A 21,632-nucleotide genomic window follows, 5' to 3' on the forward strand; every position below is an offset into this window, starting at 1 on the left:
CTGCCTAACTGATGATAAGATCTTAGACAATTATTAACGTATTACAGACTGATGTGCATAGATTTTCCTATGTTACTTTGTGCAATGGATCGATAAGATTGTGAAATACATAGACAATGAAGCAGTTAAAGAACATAATAGACAATATGCATAAACACAAAAAGTTTAATAAGGATTTCACCCAACACTCCTGGGCTACGTCTCCTAGTCTGGCCTTAGTGGTGACCTCTCTATTATGTCTTTAGGAGTAGATTTTTTACAAAAGTGAGCTCAATTTGAGTCTCACACAATAGATACAAAACAACAAGGTTTTACTCGGAACCCCCAAGTCTTTCTGAGTACATGACTCTCCTCACTAATGCTTTGTCTCTGTTTGCTCTCTATCTCAGCACTTCTTGTCTCTATTTCTATCAGTCTGTGGCTTTAAAGCCAATCGGCATTGTCTGTTCATTTCTCCTTCTCGGGCTCTCTCGCCTCCTGGCCTCTGTTCGCTCAGATCCCCCTCTAAGCATTAGCAATCATTACTAAGCACCTTCACGGATGGTTGCCACTTGTTCTGTAATGGAGTGGAGCATCGGGTCTTTGAAATTCCTGAAATAGATGTTCTCTATTTACACAGAGAAATATATTCAAACACGGAAAAAATCCGCCAAAACATTGTTCATCGGACTTCAAATATCCATAAATCCACCCTATACTTCTATTGGGTCCACCTTTTAATTGCTTATCGCATCTCCACCATTGATCTGAGAGATCTAGATCCAACGGCTAAGGTTCATTTCGGGCATTCAAGGTGTATAGAGATTGCCCACCCGAAAAGGAAGTTTTCTCATGCCACGTGTCATTCAGTGGATGGGATCGGGCAAAGCCCTGCCAAAACCACTTACCGCCTATGGCCTGCCTGAAATCCCGCTTATTTTGTGATTTCCCTTTGTACATGAAAACATTGAAAAAACCCGTAAAATGGCTTTAGATGGACTTGAAATATTATATATTTGCATTCATAAACCCTTTCAGGTCTGATTTCATCGCATCGGCACATTTCCTTCATACTTCGTTTATTTAACAAAAAACACAAATACAAAGGAAAATGTCATTTTACAGATCTCAAAATATATGAAATGTCACCTATTTCTCCATCGGGTCTGGCTATCGCGAGTTAGGTCTATATCGGCCCCGCTCCATTGTAATGCTCCAATTCGATGTTGCGATGTGATTTATTGTAATCGCATATCACACATACCCCTGGGCCATTTGTAAGTGCTCCTCTGTGGTTTGCCGACGCGATATTGCAATTCAACTTGGGCTATCGATCTGTGCGCTTGATCGACTGTCCTCGTTGACCCCGCTAATTGCTGTTGCATATTCCATGTGGTCTTCGTCGATAGCCTCTGCTTGCCACCGCCGATTGCGATTTGTCGATCAGATCTGGACCGTTGATTGGCCAGATCCGACGACTCTTGTGCATTGCTCTGTTGACCTTTGATAGGCTTCATTTCACTATTTTTTTTATTATTTTACCTTCTAATAGTGTTATTTGAATTTTCTAAAATTTCTTCTCGAGCGATAGTTTTGATCTTTAGAAGACTTAGAGGGTTTTCTAGGATCTATTTGGATCACGCCTTCCCACTGAAAAAGCTTTTGGAGCACCAAAAATTGGTTTTTGAGCATCAATCAAGTGAGGATATAGCTTCGTCACTTGTCTAATCTCTATCCATCTTGCATTGGTTGGTTTTGAACCCTTGAGTCTGCTTCTTAGGTACTCAAAATCCCCTCTACACGTAGTTCTCACCTTCCTGTCAAGAATTGTATCTTCCTGCAACTCATTGAGATATTTAGGAAATAGATCATCAATATAAGGAAAATGAATTCACTCTTCGAGATCTTCAATCAATGAAGGTTTAAACAGTCTCAAGTTCTCTACATTAACTATTGAATAGATGTGCATGTAATCTAGCATATCAAGGTGAAAAACATTCTCACCAATTTTCTCAAGTATCTTGAAAGGCCTATACCTTATTGGCTTTAGCTTCTTACCTTCACCTTGCATTCTGTCTTTGTTGATGTACAGCCAAACTTGATCACCAACTTGGAAGCTATGCTCAATTCGATGCTTAGCATGCCTTGCCTTGTACTTGGCTTGGCTTATCTCCAGTCGTTCCTGCACTGCCTGGTGAATTTCTTGGATATGTTCAATGAACTTGGTTGCTTTGTCCACATCACTATGTCCATCAACTGCTATGTCTTTTTCAAAGACCAAATCCATGGGAGACCTTGGTGTAAAACCAAAACAAGTCTCAAAAGGAGATCTATGTGTAGAAGAGTGTTTAGCATGGTTGTAAGCATGTTGCACATAACACAAATGTTCATCCCAAAGCCTGGGATGCTTGCTGCAATAGCCCCTGAGCAACTGGATCATTGTCCTGTTGACCACCTCTATTTGGCCATCTATTTGTGGATGAAAGGTTGTGCTCTTCTTTAGTCTAGTGTCCATCAATTCCCAAAAACTTGACCAAAACTTCCCAACAAATTGGGAATCTCGATCAGATACAATGGAAGTGGGTAACCCAAAATGAACCCATACATGCTGAAAGAACAACTTCGTTATTTTTTCAGCTGTAATCTACTTGTTGCAAGGTATTAAAATACACATTTTGCTGAAATTGTCCACAATAACATATAAGTAATCATGACCTTTTCTAGATTTAGGCAATTCCCCAACAAATTCCATGAAAACGCTTTCCTAAGGATGAGAAGGAACTGGAAGTGGAGTGTACAAGCCTAGTTTTCTATTGCTAGGCTTGCTTTTAGCCCACATGGTACACTCTTTAATATATTTATAAATTGTTTCATGCATTCTTGGCCAATAACAGAACCTTTGCAGCTGTGCAACTATTTTACTCACACCAAAATGACCTGATATTAGAGAAGTATTTGCTTCTCAGATTATGTTAACTCTTTCAATTTGAGGAATGCATAACTTTCCCGAATGATACAAGAGTTGGTCCTTAACATGATAATGCAATTCTTCTACTTGTTTTCTATGACTTAAAGTTGCATATACATCTTTAAAATCTACATCTTAAGCATATTGTTCAATGTAGCTTTCATGCAATATTGAGTTATGCTTAAGCATAGTAGATGCATTTATGATTGGTCTTGATAACATATCTGCAACCTTATTGTGTATGCCTTTCTTATATCTGATGATAAGATGAAATTGTTATAGAAAACCCATCCACCTATAGTGTCTTGATTGCTATGATTTAGTTTGTGAGTGCAAATATCGAAGTGGTTGATGGTCTGTATGGATGATTGTTTCTTTGCCCATTAAGTAATATTTCCACTTTTTTCACATTCTGTACTAATGCATACAATTCTTTATCATATGTGGGATAATTAACTACTGCAAAATTAAATGTCTCAGAATGATAGCATATGGGTTTACCATGTTGCATCAACACTGCTCCCATGGCATAGTCATTGGCATCTGTTTCAATCTCAAATGTTCTTTGAAGATCTAGCAATGCTAGTACTGGTTCTATACTAATTTTTTCTTTCAAGGTGTCAAAGGCTCTTTGGTGTTTTCCTCCCCACTGAAACACCTTATTCAATCCTGTCAAAGCATGTAAGGGAGCTGCAATCAAGGAAAAGTTAGCAATAAACTTTCTCCAATATTGTGTTGCTCCTAGGAAGCTCCTAACTTCTGTAGTAGATTTTGGGTTTAGGCCAATTCACAATGACTTCACCCTTAGAGGGATCTATATTCAATTCACCATCCCCTACAATATGACCCAAATAGTTTAAAGATGTTTTTCCAGATTCACATTTCGATAACTTCACATAGAGATTTTCTTTTTTCAGAACATCTATAGTCTGCTTTACATGCCTCAAATGTTCTTCCCATGTTTCACTGAAAACAAGAATGTCATCTAAATATACAATTACAAAATCATCAATAAAAGTCCTGAGTACATCATTCATAACTCTAATGAAAGTGGCAAGAGCATTAGTTAAGCCAAAAGGCATAACTAGCCATTCATACATCCCTTGCTTTGTTTTGAAAGCAGTCTTCTATGCATCTTGTTCTGCAACTCTGACCTGATGGTAGCCACTACGCAAGTCTAACTTGGAAAACTAAACAACTTCTTTCAGCTAATCTAATAGATCATCAATGCAAGGAAGAGGATAACGATTCTTGATCATTATTTTATTCAGTTCTCTGTAATCAATGCACATCCTCCACAAACCATCTTTCTTTCTCACCAACACGATTGGAGATCCACATGGGGATGTGCTTGGACTTATGAACCCTTTATCAAGCAACTCCTGTACCTGCTTCTTCATCTTTACATTCTCTAAAGCGGATAACCTGTACATTCCAATGTTAGGCAATGGAGCATCTTGCTGCAAATGAATATCATGTACAATTTCCCTTTTGGGTGGCAGACCTTTAGGTTCTTGAAATAGGATATCATATTCTGAAACAAATTTTTCTAAATCAGCTTTCTATTTAGCATCACAGCCCTCAAATACATTGGTTTTATCAGGGTTCTTTTCCTTAGTAAAAAAAAATTGCATGAATTTACAATTCTTTTCATCTGCCCTGAGTTTATGAGAATATAATTATTTTTGACTTAATGAGCTCTTACAATATATTCTATTCCATCTTTTGTGAGTTGATACTAGTTTTCAGCTCTATATAAAATGGATTTTATATCATACAAGTAAGGACTTCCTAAAACAATACCACATATATCCAAGGGAACTATATCTAACTCAATCTCATCTACAAATGTTGACCCAAATGTGAACCTAGGCTTACATTGTCTACTCACTTGTAGCTTTGCTTTATCACATACCCAACCTCATGGATATGGCTTCTTGTGAGGAGTGGTTAGTAGTCCCAACTTCTTTACAATTGCTTCAGAAATCAAGTTTTCTTGTGAACCACTATCAAATAAAGTATCAATCTCTTGGTGCTTCGAAATAACTCTAATATGAAAAAGCTCATGTCTTCTCCTCTCATTTTCTTCATTATCAATAGATTGTGTAGAATTACTAGTAGATGCTTTAGAAATTTTACCTTTTATACCTGTGGCTGTGATTGTTGTTTCATCACCTGATTCTGACCCCAAATCTTTCTAAATAGCAGCAACAGTGTTCATCATCGTGTCCACCCTTCTTGCAGTGAGTGCATGAAGGTTTATCTTTCTATACAGTGTTTTCCTTCCTCTCTTTCCATCTCAGCTTCCTCTTTTCCTTGTTTTTTCTTGCAGTGGGTTTTGATGATCCCCCAATCTTTGGGTTCACATTCTTGCCTCTAGCCTCTAGATGTGTAGCCTGAACTGATACCTCACCTATGCTAGTAGGGTTAAACATGAGAATCGTGTGCCTCAAATAGCTATAGACCACCTATATACTTCAACAAGGATTTAGGTGAGTCTAGAGAAATGCCTAGAATTAAAGCTCTTTTTCTAAATTCCTGCGTATAGCTTTGTACACTTTGGCCCTTTAATTGGTGAAGAGTTTGCCAAATCATCATTGCTTGTTGTATATAAGATAGTGGATAGAACTGTTTTTTAAAGATGAAAACAAATTCACTCCAGTTAGAAAGAATTTTACCATGCTTATTCAAATCATCTTGGGCCTCCCTTCCCACCACACCAGGGCATTTCCTCCAAGGCGAAGGCTAGCCAGCTGAATTTTACTCCTTTCTAAATCAATGTTTTGCACCCTGCAATACACATCAATCTGTGTAGTCTAGTTATCTATCTTTTCTGCATTTAATTCTCCATCACATATTGGCAAATCAAATATTACATCTAATTTAATCAAAGATGTTTTCTTCTTTTTATTTTCAAGGCTAGAAGGAGGATTTGATGGAGGAGGCTCTTTCCCTTTCCCTTTGCCTTCTGAATGGTCAAATAGAAGAGGCTCCTCTACTCCTTTGCTTCGTTCGGGTGTTGAGGTGCTTGCACCTCGATCCTTCCTAAATTCTTGATACATTTCTTCCACCATGGCTCTCATGGTCATGAAATTGTACATGAAGTGAGAGTCTGATTCCAAGGGAATTTCTTTTGCCATTTTCCTCCTAGGATAGACTCTTCCAATTTCTGGGTTAGCCTCAACCAGTTCTCCTTCTCCTAATTTGAGTTTTTACCTAGTTAGCATTCAACAATCCAGCACAAGCTTGTCCAACCTTAGAAAACCTAAAGCTCTAATACCACTTGATCTGATAATAAGATCTTAGACAATTATTAAGGTATTACAGACTCATGTGCATGGATTTTCCTATGTTACTTTGTGCAATGGATTGATAAGATTGTGAAATACATAGACAATGAAGCAGTTAAAGAACATAATAGACAAACACACATAAACACAACAAGTTTACTAAGGAATTTTACCAACACTCCTGGGCTACATCTCCTGGTCCAGCCTTGAATGGTGACCTCTCTATTATGTCTTCAGAAGAAAAGTTTTTACAAAAGTGAGCTCAATTTGAGTCTCACACAATAGATACAAAACAACAAGGCTTTACTCGGATCCCCCAAGTCTTTCTGAGTACACAGACTTTCCTCACTGACACGCTGTCTCTTTTTTCTCTCTATCTTAGCACTGCTTGTCTCTATTTCTATCAGTTTGTGGCTTTAAATCCAATTGGCACTGTCTATTCATTTCTCCTTCTCAGGGTCTCTGGCTTCTTGGCTTCTGTCCCCTCAGATCCCCCACTGAGCATTAGCAATCATTGATAAATGCCTTCAAGGATGGTGGCCACCTGTTCTGTAACGGAATGGACCATCGGGCCTTTGAAATTTCTGAAATAGTCGTTCTCTGTTTACACAAAGAAATATATTCATCAAACTTCAAATATCCATAAATCCACCCTATACTTCTACCAGGTCCACCTTTTAATTTCTTATTGCATCTCCACCATTGATCTAAGAGATCTAGATCCAATGGATGAGGTTCATTCTGGGCAATGAAGGCATACGGAGATTACCTGCCTGAAAAGGAAGTTTTTTCATGCCACGTGTCATTCAGTGGATGGGATCAGGTGGAGCCCTGCCAAAACCACTTACTGCCTACGGCCCGCCCGAAATCCCGCTTATTTTGTGATTTCCCTTTGTACATGAAGGCATTGAAAAACCTCATAAAATGGATTTATACAGACTTGAAATATTATATATTTTCATTCATAAACCTTTTGAGTCCGGTTTCATCACATCGGCACATTTCCTTCGTATTTCGTTTATTTAACGAAAAACGCAAATACAAAAGAAAAAGTTATTTTCCGGATCTCAAAATATATGAAATTTCACATATTTCTCCATTGGCTTTAGTTATCGTGAGCTAGGTCTATCCTAACCCCTCTCCATTGTAATGCTCTGATGTGATGTTGTGATGCGATTGATCGCAATCGTATATTGCACATACCCCTGGGCTGTTTGTAAGCACTCCTCTGTGGTTTGCCGACTCGATATTGTGATTCAACTTGGGTTGTTGATCTGTGCGCTTGATTGATGGTCCTTGTTGACCCCGCTGATCATTGTCACATATTCCATGTGGTCTCTGCCGATAGCCTCCACTTGCCACCATCGATTGCAATTTGCCGATCGGATCTGGACCATTGGTCGGCCAGATCTGATGGCTCTTGTGCATTGCTCCATTGACCTCTGATAGGATTCATTTCACTATTTTCTTTATGTTTTTGACTTCCAATAGTGTTATTCGACTTTTCTAAAAGTTCTTCTCATGTGATAGTTTTGATCTTTTGAATACTTAGAGGGTTTTCTAGGATCCATTTGGATCACTGCCCTACCTCAAAATTTGCACTAATAAATGAACACTCACATTAAAAAATATGTTTTATTACCTTAGAAGTAGAATTTCTATATGAGACCTTTACCATCCTTTAGAGAATATTTTTATCTTTCCAATGAGCTCTTACTTGGCCCAAAACTCCACATAGTTTGGGAGATATTAATTTTTTAGGTTAGGAATATTAATCTGGTCCTTGACCCGATCTGTGCTAGGCCTCTCATATCAGTCTCCTTCAAATAGTCGTGTCCCTTCAGATTTTAAGCAAAGTCACTATATATATACAGTTCAAACTCCTCATTCTAGCGTCCATTTTTGGTGAAGATTTCAGAGACAAGGTGGAGAAACAAGACAGAAAGCTGAGGAGAACAGTTAAGGATATTTTTGGGCATACTTTATTGTTGGATATCTTCGAAGCTATGGAATTGTAGATCTATGAAGAACTTGGACTTTTTGTTAAGCACATAGTTTCCACCTTATTTACAGAAATATCTGTGAAAGATCGGATCTGTGATTTTGGCCTTGTGAAATAGAACTCGGGCCTGCAATTTCATTTTTAGACCGATGAATATTTCTATCAATTTTTTCTATAGTGGAGATGTTGGCATTATGATTCAAGTGTTGTCCTTGATGGCAACTCACTCAGAGGATGGTACAGGTGCTCAGAGGTTGGTACAGGTGATGGCAACTTAATCAGAAGACAGATCTCAGTACAGCATGCCAAGGAAGCTCATACACGCCGTTTAGTTAAGCCCAAGTCGCGTGTACACGCAAGTTCGATTCATAAAAAGCGCGTGTATGTGGAAAGGTTCCTTTGGTCCATGGTGGTTAGTCCTTGGAAGTTGTGCCTATGATCTCGGACCATTGTGTCTCGACGGGCGTGTCGATCCCTAGTTTTGAAGTTGATGGTATTGTGTTACTATGGTTTTGGCTCTTGGTATTGAGCTAGGCCTAAGACTATATAAGAAGAAGAAGATCATTAGGCAAAATCATCTTTCGACAAGGCTTGAATATCTAAGAGAGAAAGAGATCTGATATACAGGTTCTGGGTTGCTTGATCTAAGCCAAGGAGAGATCACATCGGTTGATGGAAGACTAGATCTAAGGATAGATCGGGATCTAATGGTTTGAAATGCACTATCATGATATGGTTGATTATGCGTATTTCTAGATCTGCATATTGTCGCAATGTTACGTTTTGGATCTAACTAATGTCTGGTACAGCTGCAAATTGAGAAAGGTTATTTTTAGATCTGTACGCAGGTTGGCTTCGGTAAAAGAGCGTGTATACGCGGGTTTTGCTCATTGAAGTAGAGTATATCTTTTGAAGCTTGATTTTGGGTTTACAGTGGGGTCTGACTGTTATTGCAGAGTTCTGCAGTCTGCTCTGTGTTCTGGTAACTGGTGATTGACAGGGTTCAGTGGTTCAGTGATTCAAAGTTTGGTTGTTTTATGCTTCAATGATCTGTTGTGGAAATTGAATGATTTGTGGTCTTCAGATTGTAATGTTGTGCTTCAGGAATATCCAAGTCTGAAAATGTATGAAAAGTGATACCTAAAAGAAGGAAGATTGTAGGTCAGCACCTACGTACTAGTATCTTGGCTAGTACAAGAGCAAAGGGGGTTGGAGCTCCCTTCCAAGGAAGTTTGGAGAACAAGAGAAGGTTGTAGCCTGCGTACTGGTATAAGGCTGCACCAGTACAAAAGATTGTAAACTGAAGTTTCATATTAAAGAAAGATAGAGACAACTTGCAGCAGGTGGTTTTCACCCACATTGGGTTTCCACCTTATATCTTGGTGTTCATGTGTGTGGCTTTTTATCTGTTCTGTTATACTGCACATGTTTACTATTAATATGGTGAATAATGTCCTGATGCACTTAATTGAAGAATAAGCTAACTAAATTGTGAGTTTTCTTCTTATACGCTGTTTTACTTCGTCACAGTAGCGTGTACACGCTGGTTCACTTAACTGAAGTAGCGTATATGTTTCTGAGCATTTAAAAAGTTTGATTAATCTGATAATACTAATTCACCCCCCCTCTCAGTATTATTTCCAACAATTGGTATCGGAGCCGGTCCTTCAGAGAAGCTTGATCGCTTGAAGGAAGATCATTCATCATGAGCAACTACGAGAAAGAAGCATCAATCAGGCCACCGGTTTTTGATGGAACAAATTTCAATTATTGGAAGGTAAGAGTTACTGCATATCTTCAATCTCTTGGTACAGAAGTTTGGGACATTGTAGAAACAGGCTATGCTTTTCCTTCAGCTACTCCTACAGATCCAGCTGAGAAAAAGGCATATGAAACAAATGCAAAAGCAGTCAGTACTCTATTAGGAAGTATATCTCAAACAGAATTCATGAAGGTCATGCACTTCAAATCAGCAAAAGAGATATGGGACAAAATGATCACTAGCTATGAAGGAGATGAACAGGTAAAGCAAGCTAAACTTCAAACTCTCAGGATTCAATATGAGACCCTCAAGATGTATAATGATGAAAGTGTGGCTAATTATTTTCTTCGGGTGGATGAGATTGTTAATTGTATGAAAAATTTGGGTGAAGAAATAAAAGAGACTATAGTAGTTCAAAAGATTCTAAGATCATTATCCCCCAAGTTTGAATCTAAAGTATCTGCAATAGAAGAAAAGGAAAATCTCAAAGTTCTCACTATGTCTCAGCTACATGGAATTCTAACTGCTTATGAAATGAGAAAGGGAGGTCCATCAGACAGAAGGGAAGCTGCTTTTAAGGCATCAAGAAAAGAAGATTACTATGAAGCAAGCCATGTTCCAGAAGAAGAGGAAGAAGAATCAAATTTTGTCAGAAATCTTCAAAGGGGTGCTGGAAGATTCAGAGGTAAGCTACCTTTCAAATGCTTTGCTTGTGGAAGAGTAGGTCATTATGCTGCAAAATGTCCTTATAAGGATAAAGGAAAAGAACCTGCTAGATGGAACAAGAAACAAAGTGCAAATAAGAAAAGTTACTACACCCATGAAGATAGTGATGGCTTATCAAACAGTGATGAAGAAGAACAAGGTAATAAATATAAGCTGTTAATGGCATTTGAAGATGATGATTATGAGGATGCTGTAGATGTGGATAATCTCTATAATGAAATCACTAGACTCAAGAGAGGCATAGAAGAAAAGAATGTGATCATTGATACTTTGCAATTTCAGATTGATGAAAAGGAAAAACATCTTGAAAAACTAGAAGGTGAAATTTTTGGTCTCAGAAAAGAAATTGAGAAAACAAAAGCTATTAATCTTAAATTTGTCAAAGGATCTGAAACTTTGGATGAGATTATCAGTGTGCAGCGGTCTCCTCTAAACAAGACAGGTTTGGGCTATAATGGAGAAACCTCTCAAGCATCCACCTCAAAAAGTTATCTTGATGCAGCAAGAAGAAATGAGCGGAAGAACAATGAAGATAATCAGGTAAAGCAGGGACGAATTACAAACAGAAACTATCAGGGACAATCCTCCTTAAGGATGAACAAAAGCTTCAAGCTACTTGGCTCTTCTCTCCTCCATTGAACCACAAAATATGAAAGAAGCATGCAAAGATGAATGTTGGGTCAAAGCAATGGATGAAGAACTTGAGCAAATCGAAAGGAACAACACTTGGGAATTAGTTCCTAGACCAAAAGATAAGAATGTAATAGGAACAAAATGGGTCTTCAAGAATAAGTTAAATGAAAATGGAGAAGTAATTAGAAACAAGGCCAGACTTGTTTGTAAAGGGTATGCTCAGCAAGAAGGAATAGATTTTGAAGAAACCTTTACTCTTGTGGCAAGATTAGAGGCCATCCGAATGTTCCTTGCTCTCTCAAGCTTTCAAAACTTCAAGGTATTTCAAATGGACGTGAAATCAGCCTTCCTGAATGGAGACTTAGAAGAAGAAGTATATATTGAGCAGCCAGATGGGTTCATTCTTGGGAATGATCCAAACCTTGTATGCAGATTGAAAAAGGCACTCTATGGGCTCAAACAAGCTCCAAGGGCTTGGTACTATCGGTTGGACAAATATCTTCACCAACAAGGTTTTTCAAAAGGATCAGCAGATAGCAATCTCTATATAAAAGTTGAAAATAACAAATTGCTAATTCTTGTTGTTTATGTAGATGATATTATTTTTGGCAGCAATGAAGAGACCATGAGTCAAAACTTTGCCTTGGTTATGCAGAAAGAATTCGAAATGTCACTTCTTGGAGAATTGACATATTTTCTTGGATTGCAAATCCAACAAAATGAAGGAGGTATCTTCTTGTCTCAAACCAAATACCTCAAGCAGATCTTGAAGAAGTATGGCATGGAAGAGTCAAAGCCAGTATGTACACCCATGGTTACAGGATGCAGCCTCAGTGCAAATGATGAATCAGCAGCAGTTCACCAACCCACTTATAGATCCATGATTGGGAGTTTGCTTTATTTGACAGGTACTCGACCAGATATTACACATGCAGTAGGAATGGTTGGAAGATTTCAAGCCAACCCAAAGGAAACTCATCTTCAGGCAGTCAAAAGAATCTTCAAATATCTTCAAGGGACCCAAAACTATGGCTTATGGTATCCTAGAAATACTGATCTCACTCTTCATGCTTACACAGATGCAGATTGGGCTGGAAGTGTGGATGATAGGAAAAGCACAAGTGGAGGTGCTTTCTTCATGGGTTCCAGATTAGTATCTTGGCTCAGCAAGAAACAAAGTTCGATTGCCTTATCTACAGCTGAAGCAGAATATGTGGCTGCAGCATCTTGTTGCACACAACTTCTTTGGATGATGCAGACCTTGCAGGACTTTCAAATCACTTGCACTCCACCTGTCTCTATCTTATGTGATAATACAAGTGCAATCAGCATTTCAAAGAATCCTGTCATGCACTCAAAGACCAAGCACATACCAATCAAGTACCATTTTCTTCGGGAACAAGTGCTTGAGCAGAAGGTCAAGTTGGAGTATGTTCCTTCTAAGGAGTAAGTTGCTGATATTCTCACAAAACCACTGCCCAGGGAAACTTTTGAATATCTCAGACAAAAGCTGGGAGTAGTTGATGCTTCATCCTGTTGTTGAAGTTTGTTTGTTCTACAGAAAAGTTGGTATACGCAGGTTACGGAAGGGATATGAGCGTATACACGCGGATTCATGGTGGGTAAGTAGCGTGTATGCTGGACGCTTGTTTCACAAAGAATATCCGCGTACATACGCTGTTTTATACAGGATAAAACGCGTATATGAAGTTCTGAACAGCAAGGGAAAACTCTGAAGTTCTGAACAGCAATAGGAATGTCAGAATTCTTCAGGCACAGTTTCAGGGAGTGCAACAGGCACAGTTTCAGTGGGAGCAGCTCAAAAGTCTCATAAAGCATTGTTGGCATTCAGATGTTTTGGTTGTTGGTTTCAGGAGAAGGAGCTCAGAAAGAAATTCTGGTTGCTGATCTAACAAGATGTTTATCAGATGCTGCTGGTGTCTTTCCTAAGTCTTGGTCTAGATCTGTTGTCTCTATGTCATGTATCTCTCTTGTCATATCTCTTTTATGGTGTCAAGGTCATGTAACGGCCTATGTTGGTTTCCCCACTATGCCTGGGATGAATGCTGTAATATAATTGGTTGTTTCTGATATGTCCCCTCTTGGTAGGGAGTATGGATGTATGTATTGAGTCTTTTGGTGATAGGAAGGTCCCTTATGGTGTATAAGTCTTGGTTCTTGTTGAAGAACATCTTTTTCAGATCTGGCCTACTGTCAGGGGGAGCACGAGTCAGCACAGCCAAGCAGAGGTATCAGCATGTCCTCAGGGGGAGCACAGCCCTTTGCCCTTGATGTCAAAGGGGGAGAGTGACTTGGTGTGGTGGTTGCCATCAAGTCCAAAGGGGGAGATTGTTGGCATTATGATTCAAGTGTTGTCCTTGATGGCAACTCACTCAGAGGATGGTACAGGTGCTCAGAGGTTGGTACAGGTGATGGCAACTTAATCAGAAGACAGATCTCAGTACAGCATGCCAAGGAAGCTCATACACGCCGTTTAGTTAAGCCCAAGTCGCGTGTACACGCAAGTTCGATTCATAAAAAGCGCGTGTATGTGGAAAGGTTCCTTTGGTCCATGGTGGTTAGTCCTTGGAAGTTGTGCCTATGATCTCGGACCATTGTGTCTCGACGGGCGTGTCGATCCCTAGTTTTGAAGTTGATGGTATTGTGTTACTATGGTTTTGGCTCTTGGTATTGAGCTAGGCCTAAGACTATATAAGAAGAAGAAGATCATTAGGCAAAATCATCTTTCGACAAGGCTTGAATATCTAAGAGAGAAAGAGATCTGATATACAGGTTCTGGGTTGCTTGATCTAAGCCAAGGAGAGATCACATCGGTTGATGGAAGACTAGATCTAAGGATAGATCGGGATCTAATGGTTTGAAATGCACTATCATGATATGGTTGATTATGCGTATTTCTAGATCTGCATATTGTCGCAATGTTACGTTTTGGATCTAACTAATGTCTGGTACAGTTGCAAATTGAGAAAGGTTATTTTTAGATCTGTACGCAGGTTGGCTTCGGTAAAAGAGCGTGTATACGCGGGTTTTGCTCATTGAAGTAGCGTATATCTTTTGAAGCTTGATTTTGGGTTTACAGTGGGGTCTGACTGTTATTGCAGAGTTCTGCAGTCTGCTCTGTGTTCTGGTAACTGGTGATTGACAGGGTTCAGTGGTTCAGTGATTCAAAGTTTGGTTGTTTTATGCTTCAATGATCTGTTGTGGAAATTGAATGATTTGTGGTCTTCAGATTGTAATGTTGTGCTTCAGGAATATCCAAGTCTGAAAATGTATGAAAAGTGATACCTGAAAGAAGGAAGATTGTAGGTCAGCACCTACGTACTAGTATCTTGGCTAGTACAAGAGCAAAGGGGGTTGGAGCTCCCTTCCAAGGAAGTTTGGAGAACAAGAGAAGGTTGTAGCCTGCGTACTGGTATAAGGCTGCACCAGTACAAAAGATTGTAAACTGAAGTTTCATATTAAAGAAAGATAGAGACAACTTGCAGCAGGTGGTTTTCACCCACATTGGGTTTCCACCTTATATCTTGGTGTTCATGTGTGTGGCTTTTTATCTGTTCTGTTATACTGCACATGTTTACTATTAATATGGTGAATAATGTCCTGATGCACTTAATTGAAGAATAAGCTAACTAAATTGTGAGTTTTCTTCTTATACGCTGTTTTACTTCGTCACAGTAGCGTGTACACGTTGGTTCACTTAACTGAAGTAGCGTATATGTTTCTGAGCATTTAAAAAGTTTGATTAATCTGATAATACTGATTCACCCCCCCTCTCAGTATTATTTCCAACAGGAGACTGTATGTTTGACCCTTTTTTGTGGAGCTAAATCTTATACCTTCGGCCACCTCCTTGGAACAAAATCTTGCCCTTAAATGAGATTGTGGAGGGACATTTAGATGTGTGAATAAGACTATGGAAATTGCAGACGTACATATATTTTTGAGGTCAAATCTGTCAAGACACTTCAGAATTCAGACTTACTAACCTCTGAAAATGTCTTATTTTTGGACCTATGTTAAGAAGGCTCAAGCCTCGGTGCAGTGTTGTTACACCTTGAAATAGAAGACGGAATACAACCATAGTGTAGAAGCTCAAACGATATTTATGTGGTATTAAAAAAGAGGCAATACAACTGTGGAGGCTGAGAAGGGTTATACCTATTTAGATTATCATTTGAAGAGAGTTGAAGAATTCAACAATGTTGAAGGATCAACTAAGGGATAACTATGTCGAGATTAGACTTCTTAAGGCTTAGACTTATGTTAGGGCTATTATACTCAGACCATGTGACAACTTTGGAGTATGAAACATCGTTAAACTTTGAAGAAGGTTTGGATTATGTGGACAAAGACTTTCTATGGGTTAGGTACAATGGACAGTGGCTTAGATGCTTTAGTTTGTATGAAGCATTGAAGGAAAAATGTTGTGACAAATGTTGCTCTCATACTATGGAGATCAAGCCTAGACTCTTAGTTAAATTATGATCGTAGCATTAACACCCTTATATCTACAATGAAGATATAGCTACAATGAAGGAAGGTGGTGGAGACCTATATTGGATAGTCAAGAATAGTTTTTGGAAATTGTTACATGACTGTGGAATAGACCACCTATGGTGAACTCCTGTGGTGATTTATGTGATTGGCAGGAAAGAAAATTGGGATACCTTGAAGTCACCCTTGAAACATATCATTGAACATCATTGAAGTATATGGAGATTTGAGCCCAAACTAGGTGAATTTGGAATATTGTACTAGTGCAGTGGCTTTGGAAGCCCTTAGATAATGAAGTATTAGGACCTTTGGAGCAGTGAAATAATTAGAATGATTGAAGAGTACTTCAAGCACATTGAGGACACCTTGAAGCATGTTGTGAATATACTTTTGGAGATCATGTTGCATCGATGATTTCATCATGAGGTGACCTTGGAGAATTGTGTTTTGGGTACCATGAAGGACAATGAAGATGCATTCATGTGAAAAAGAAAAGGTTGTCATTGATGAAGTGATTCGAATAAGGCATTGCTGAAGAGATTGACAAGGATCGTTGAAGAAGACACTGGGAGTCGTAAAGTATAACAAAATATATCTTAACGAAGTAAAGAAAGGGTTGGACCCCAAGAGGATGGAGCCTAGAAAATACTAAGTTGGTGCCTTAGAGGATAGGGTTGAAGATGTAGAGGATTAGGGTCATCCAGAAACCAAGCTGGATCGTGAACCAGATATAGGGTTGGAGCCCTTAAGGTTGGTGCCTCAAAATTGACAAGGTTGGAGCCTTGGAAGTCCAAGTTGATGCTTGGAAAATACATGTTGGAGCCTGGGAGATTGAATATCAGTGTCTTCATCTAGGGTTGAAGCCCTAAATATATTTTACTTGATTTATTCAAGAAATTAATAAAAGAATTTATTCTTATTTTTCATTTTGTGTTCTAAATATAAGTGATCTAACTGTTAAAAGTAACAATTGAAAAGGAATATTGATTCACACACCCCTAGTATTTCCAACAAATGGTATCAGAGCTAGTACCTTCACTCAAATCCTAACAACTTGAAAGTTGATCATTAGAACACAAATGGCAAAGCCAAGGAATAAAGTCTCCAATCCTCCTAAAAATGTGTCTCCCTCAAACACCGAAATTGAAGTCAATCAATTTGTGAAGGCTCCATTGTTCAATTGAAACTTTGATATATGGGAGGCAAGAATGAGGAATTTATTAAAGACCCAAGGCATTGAAGTCTCGAAATTGGTGATTGCTGATAGCATGATGGATGGAGAATCCAAGGAACATAATACAAGAGCAATGAAAGAAATCTTGAATGGGCTACCTTATTCTATGAAGGCCATTTTCGAAAAATGTTCATCGGCAAAAGGCATATGGGATAAACTTCATGATCTTCACTCAAAAGGAGCATTGAAAATGATCTCTAGTAAAGAAAATGATGGAAAACAAGAATGAAATTGAGAGTCCACTAAGGAAGCTAAAGATAAGAATGGTAACCTCAAGGCTAAGAATACCTAGAAGATGAAGAGAAAGAAGAAGATTTTGAAGAAGATCTCCTCACTAAACTTATGGATACCATAGAAGAGATTAATAATTTGAAAAATGAAAATGAGGAACTTAAGAAGAAAGTGAAAGTTGGTGACTAGGACAAGACAAGGAAGGAAGTTGACCTTTTCAAGCTTCAATTACAAGAAATAGATGAGGAGCTCACTGAACTAAAGGAGGAATTTCATCAAAACAAAAGTAAGCATCATGGAAAAGTCATATCCAAAACAAATCAATTGGATAAGGCAAAGAAAAGGGAATAAAATTTGTCAAGCCACCTTGAACAAGGATTCAAGAACTTCAACAAACTTGAATCAAAGATTGGTCAATACAAGGAAAAGATCTCCTCCCTTACATCACAACTAGAAGAAGCAAGGAAACAAACATAGGGAGCTGAGAAGGAAATGGAAGCATTGGCATTCATAGAAGGACAAGTTGATAAAATAGAAAAGGAGAGAAACACCATGACATGCCAACTAGAAGAGAAGGATGATGACATCATCAAGTTAAGAGCAGAAATCATCTCACTTAAGGCCCAATCATGTGAAGCAACCAAGATGAAGGAAGAAATGGAGATCATACTCTCAAAGAAGGATGAAGAATGCAAGAAAATGAAGGAAGAAATTGTCTTTCTTAAAGAGGAAGTTGATTTGCTGAATAAGAACTTGATGATTTCTCAAACACTAGATGACATCCTAAGTCATCATAGGTCTCCCCTTGATAAATCAGGCCTTGGCTATTTAGGTGAATCCTCAAGAAAGAAGGAAAATTCTTCAAAGAACAAGGATGTGAGGAAGCTAGGAAAAAATGTTGATGCTCCCAGCAAAGGCAAGAATCAAGTTGACATTGGAAGAAATCCTATTCCAAGAAGAAATGCAGATGGTACCAAGGATGCAAGAAGCAATGGTTATCATCAAAGGATCCCAAGGCAAAAACTCTTTAGAAGTACATCAAATAAATTTCCTTCTCCAAGGTACGAAAGTATATTTCTTGGTTATTTCTATTCTTATACAAACATTGGGCACATGGAAAAATATTGTAGGGCACATCACAAAGACATATTTAATGGTCCCCGTCAATCTTCGAGAGGAAATTTTGTAAGAAGTCATGAATTCTTATTCATGAACTACGTAAAGTGCTTCAAGTGTCATAACATTGGAAATATGGCACATGATTGTAACTTGACTTGGGCCCCTACACAATCTAGGATCGTGCCAGAGAACGAAGAAAATTGAATCTAGAAGTCTCTTGAACACTCCAGCCAACAACACATGTTGTTGACCTAACGAAGTTATCCTTGATATTCCAAATAGTTGATGGGGAGAATTCGCCAAAACGAAGACCATGCATACAGTTAGGGGGAGCTTATGATATTAAAAATTCTTGCAGAACCCATCCGTGAATGGGCCTTATGAAATCCTTGATGAGTTATATTGAAAATAATTCTTTCATAGATCATTTTTTAGGAAAACTCCATTGAAGAACATGATCTCTTATCTATCTAATGGAATGTTGTTGAATACGTCTTCCACTTGATCACTAAGCAGGTAATCTTTCCTAAGGTAGAGGACGTTGTGTAGACAAGGGGAGTTGGTTCATCACATAAAGGAATGTAAGCACATCTATCATTAACCACATTGCCAGAAAGAAGAGCACCATGATAGGGGGAATAACATACCTATGAAGAACCATTATTCATGAAGAAAGGAAGCAGCTTGACAGGGGGAGTATTTGGGCACCTCATTTTTCATTGATGTCAAAGGGGGAGAGAATATTGGAAGGGCAAGAATATTGCAATCAATGAAAAGGGGGGAGATTGTTAATATAGGTTGTCATTGATGTCAATTTGGCATTGGAAAATATTCTTGACATGCTAGAGGATGACTATAACTCATGTTTGATAAATATGTCAAGGCACGTTGATGGTCTATAAACTATTAAGGAATTTAGACTTCTGTGATCCATAACATTGTTTAGAAAATCTTCGGCAAAATCACATAATCAATCATTTGTCGACGCGTTTCGAACCAACCAGTGTGGTTCATAGTCAGGACAAGTTGAAGAACTGATCTGGTTTGGCTTGACTAAATAGGGTGTGCAGAGACTCCAACGGCTATAATGCAACGGCTAACTTTGACTTGATGGTCATAGTCAAACCCTTAATTTTAATATTAATAGAAGTATATAATTTATTATTATTCGTTAATTGAATAATATAATAATATAATGGTCATTATATCTTCATATATACTAAGTAATCTATATTTATTATTATTCCCCAAATTATTTAAATATAAACAAATAGTATTAAATTCTTATTATTGTTAGAAATTAGTTACAATAGGTAACTTGTGTATTTATTTAATTATAATAGTTTAAATCTAAGGGTCCAAAGGTAATACCAGATATAATGGTCATAATGGTAAACTAAATAATGGTAAACCCAATACCAAGGTCATTACTAAATCATATCTTCACCTAACTTATATTAATTATTATTCCCAAATTATATTTAAATATAAATAAATAGTATTAAACTATTATTATTCATAGAATTTTATTACACTAGGTAACTTGTGTATTTATTTAAAAATGATTGTTTAAATCTAAGGGTCCAATGGTAAACTAATAAATCATTTTTATTAATTATTTAACTATAATAGCCCAATCGAAATTAAATTAATAAGTTCTATACGATAATTAGGTCCAATAATTAATCTATATTTATATAAAAAGAATTCTAGTAAAATCATTATTATGAAATTACCATAATTATAGAGCATGTATAACCATTAACTCAATGTTATTGGTATATCATAAAATTCTGATAATTTCTTGATTACCAATTAAACCTAAGGGTTATTTGGTAAAACTAGATCGTCCTTTATAATTAATTTAATAATTTATAATCCTTGAAACACCAATATTTATTCACTAAATTTTATTACAATAACTATGTTATTACTCATAAGGTTTAAAAAAGGGGGGGGGGGGGGGGGGAAGAATCAATTATCAATGCAACAAATCTAATCTAATTAAAAAAGGACTCCAGGGATTACATAGTAACAGAAACTAATGCATTCCATGACAAACTCGCCACAAACAGAACCAAAGGAGAGGGAAGACAGAAACCCTAAGACCTAACAAAAGGGGGAAAGGAGGAGGCTAGGAAGATAAGGCTGGGACCCAACAACTGCTAATCTTCCAGCCATCATCTCTATTAAGATTGTTCGGCCTTTTCTCAATCTCCAGGGCCTCTCTAAATTTGCGATGGTGAAAATGCGCAACTTTGGCAATGACTTGAGCATCTTCTATACAAACATGGTGCATAGTCTTCCCCGCATGCTCAGCCAGGGCTGAGGACTTGGTCCTACCATGTCTTAAGTCAGCCGAATTCTCACTAATCCGTTGATTAATAGAGCGACCCGTCTCACCAATATAAGGGGTCCCACAGGAACAGGGAATGACATAGATCAGTTCCAAACCCTATTTAGTCAATCCAAACCAGATCAGTTCTTCAACTTGTCCTGACGATGAACCACACTGGTTGGTTCGAAACGCGTCGACAAATGATTGATTATGTGATTTTGGTCTATAAACTCTTGATGACTTATGTGACATACACATGGTGACATATCTTACATTGGATGATCTTGCTGATGGAATACTTTATGATGATATGGAAAAGTAAATGCTGCATATGATTAATGGCATATCACTATTGATCAGGTGCTCATGTCCTAAGTGTCGTAAAATGCTCAAAATTTAAAGTGCTTAGAACTAGTTCAAAGTTGAACGACTGGAAGGTGCTCATCTTCTCGATTCCGACGCCGCAAACAGTTTGAAAAACGGTCACCGTATGAGGAAGTTATGGCAAAAAGAAGAATTTGTCCATAACATTAGAAATTTTAATTAAAAAAAAAAAAAGGAATATTCCGCCGGGCACAAAATCCGAGGCAACCACCAAACATTAAATGTAACTGCAGTTAAGTTGGCAGAATTTTGGCAGGAGCACCAAATTTGGCGGACCCGCCATAATTGGTAGAGCTAACTGGAGTTAACTAAAGTTAGCTGGAGTTTTTCTAGGGGCAAACCGGAGAAACTTTAAATGGCCATAACTTTGGCTAGGAAAGCCGGTTTTGGAAGAATTGTTTTTTGATTTTGGGTATCTTCGACCTTCTGAAACCATTGGTGCAGGTCTTAC

This window comes from Pinus tabuliformis, chromosome 1_2 (genome assembly GCF_031772625.1).
Source record: "Pinus tabuliformis cultivar Carrire ecotype Pingquan chromosome 1_2, CPIR1, whole genome shotgun sequence".
In the NCBI taxonomy this organism is placed as follows: domain Eukaryota; kingdom Viridiplantae; phylum Streptophyta; class Pinopsida; order Pinales; family Pinaceae; genus Pinus; species Pinus tabuliformis.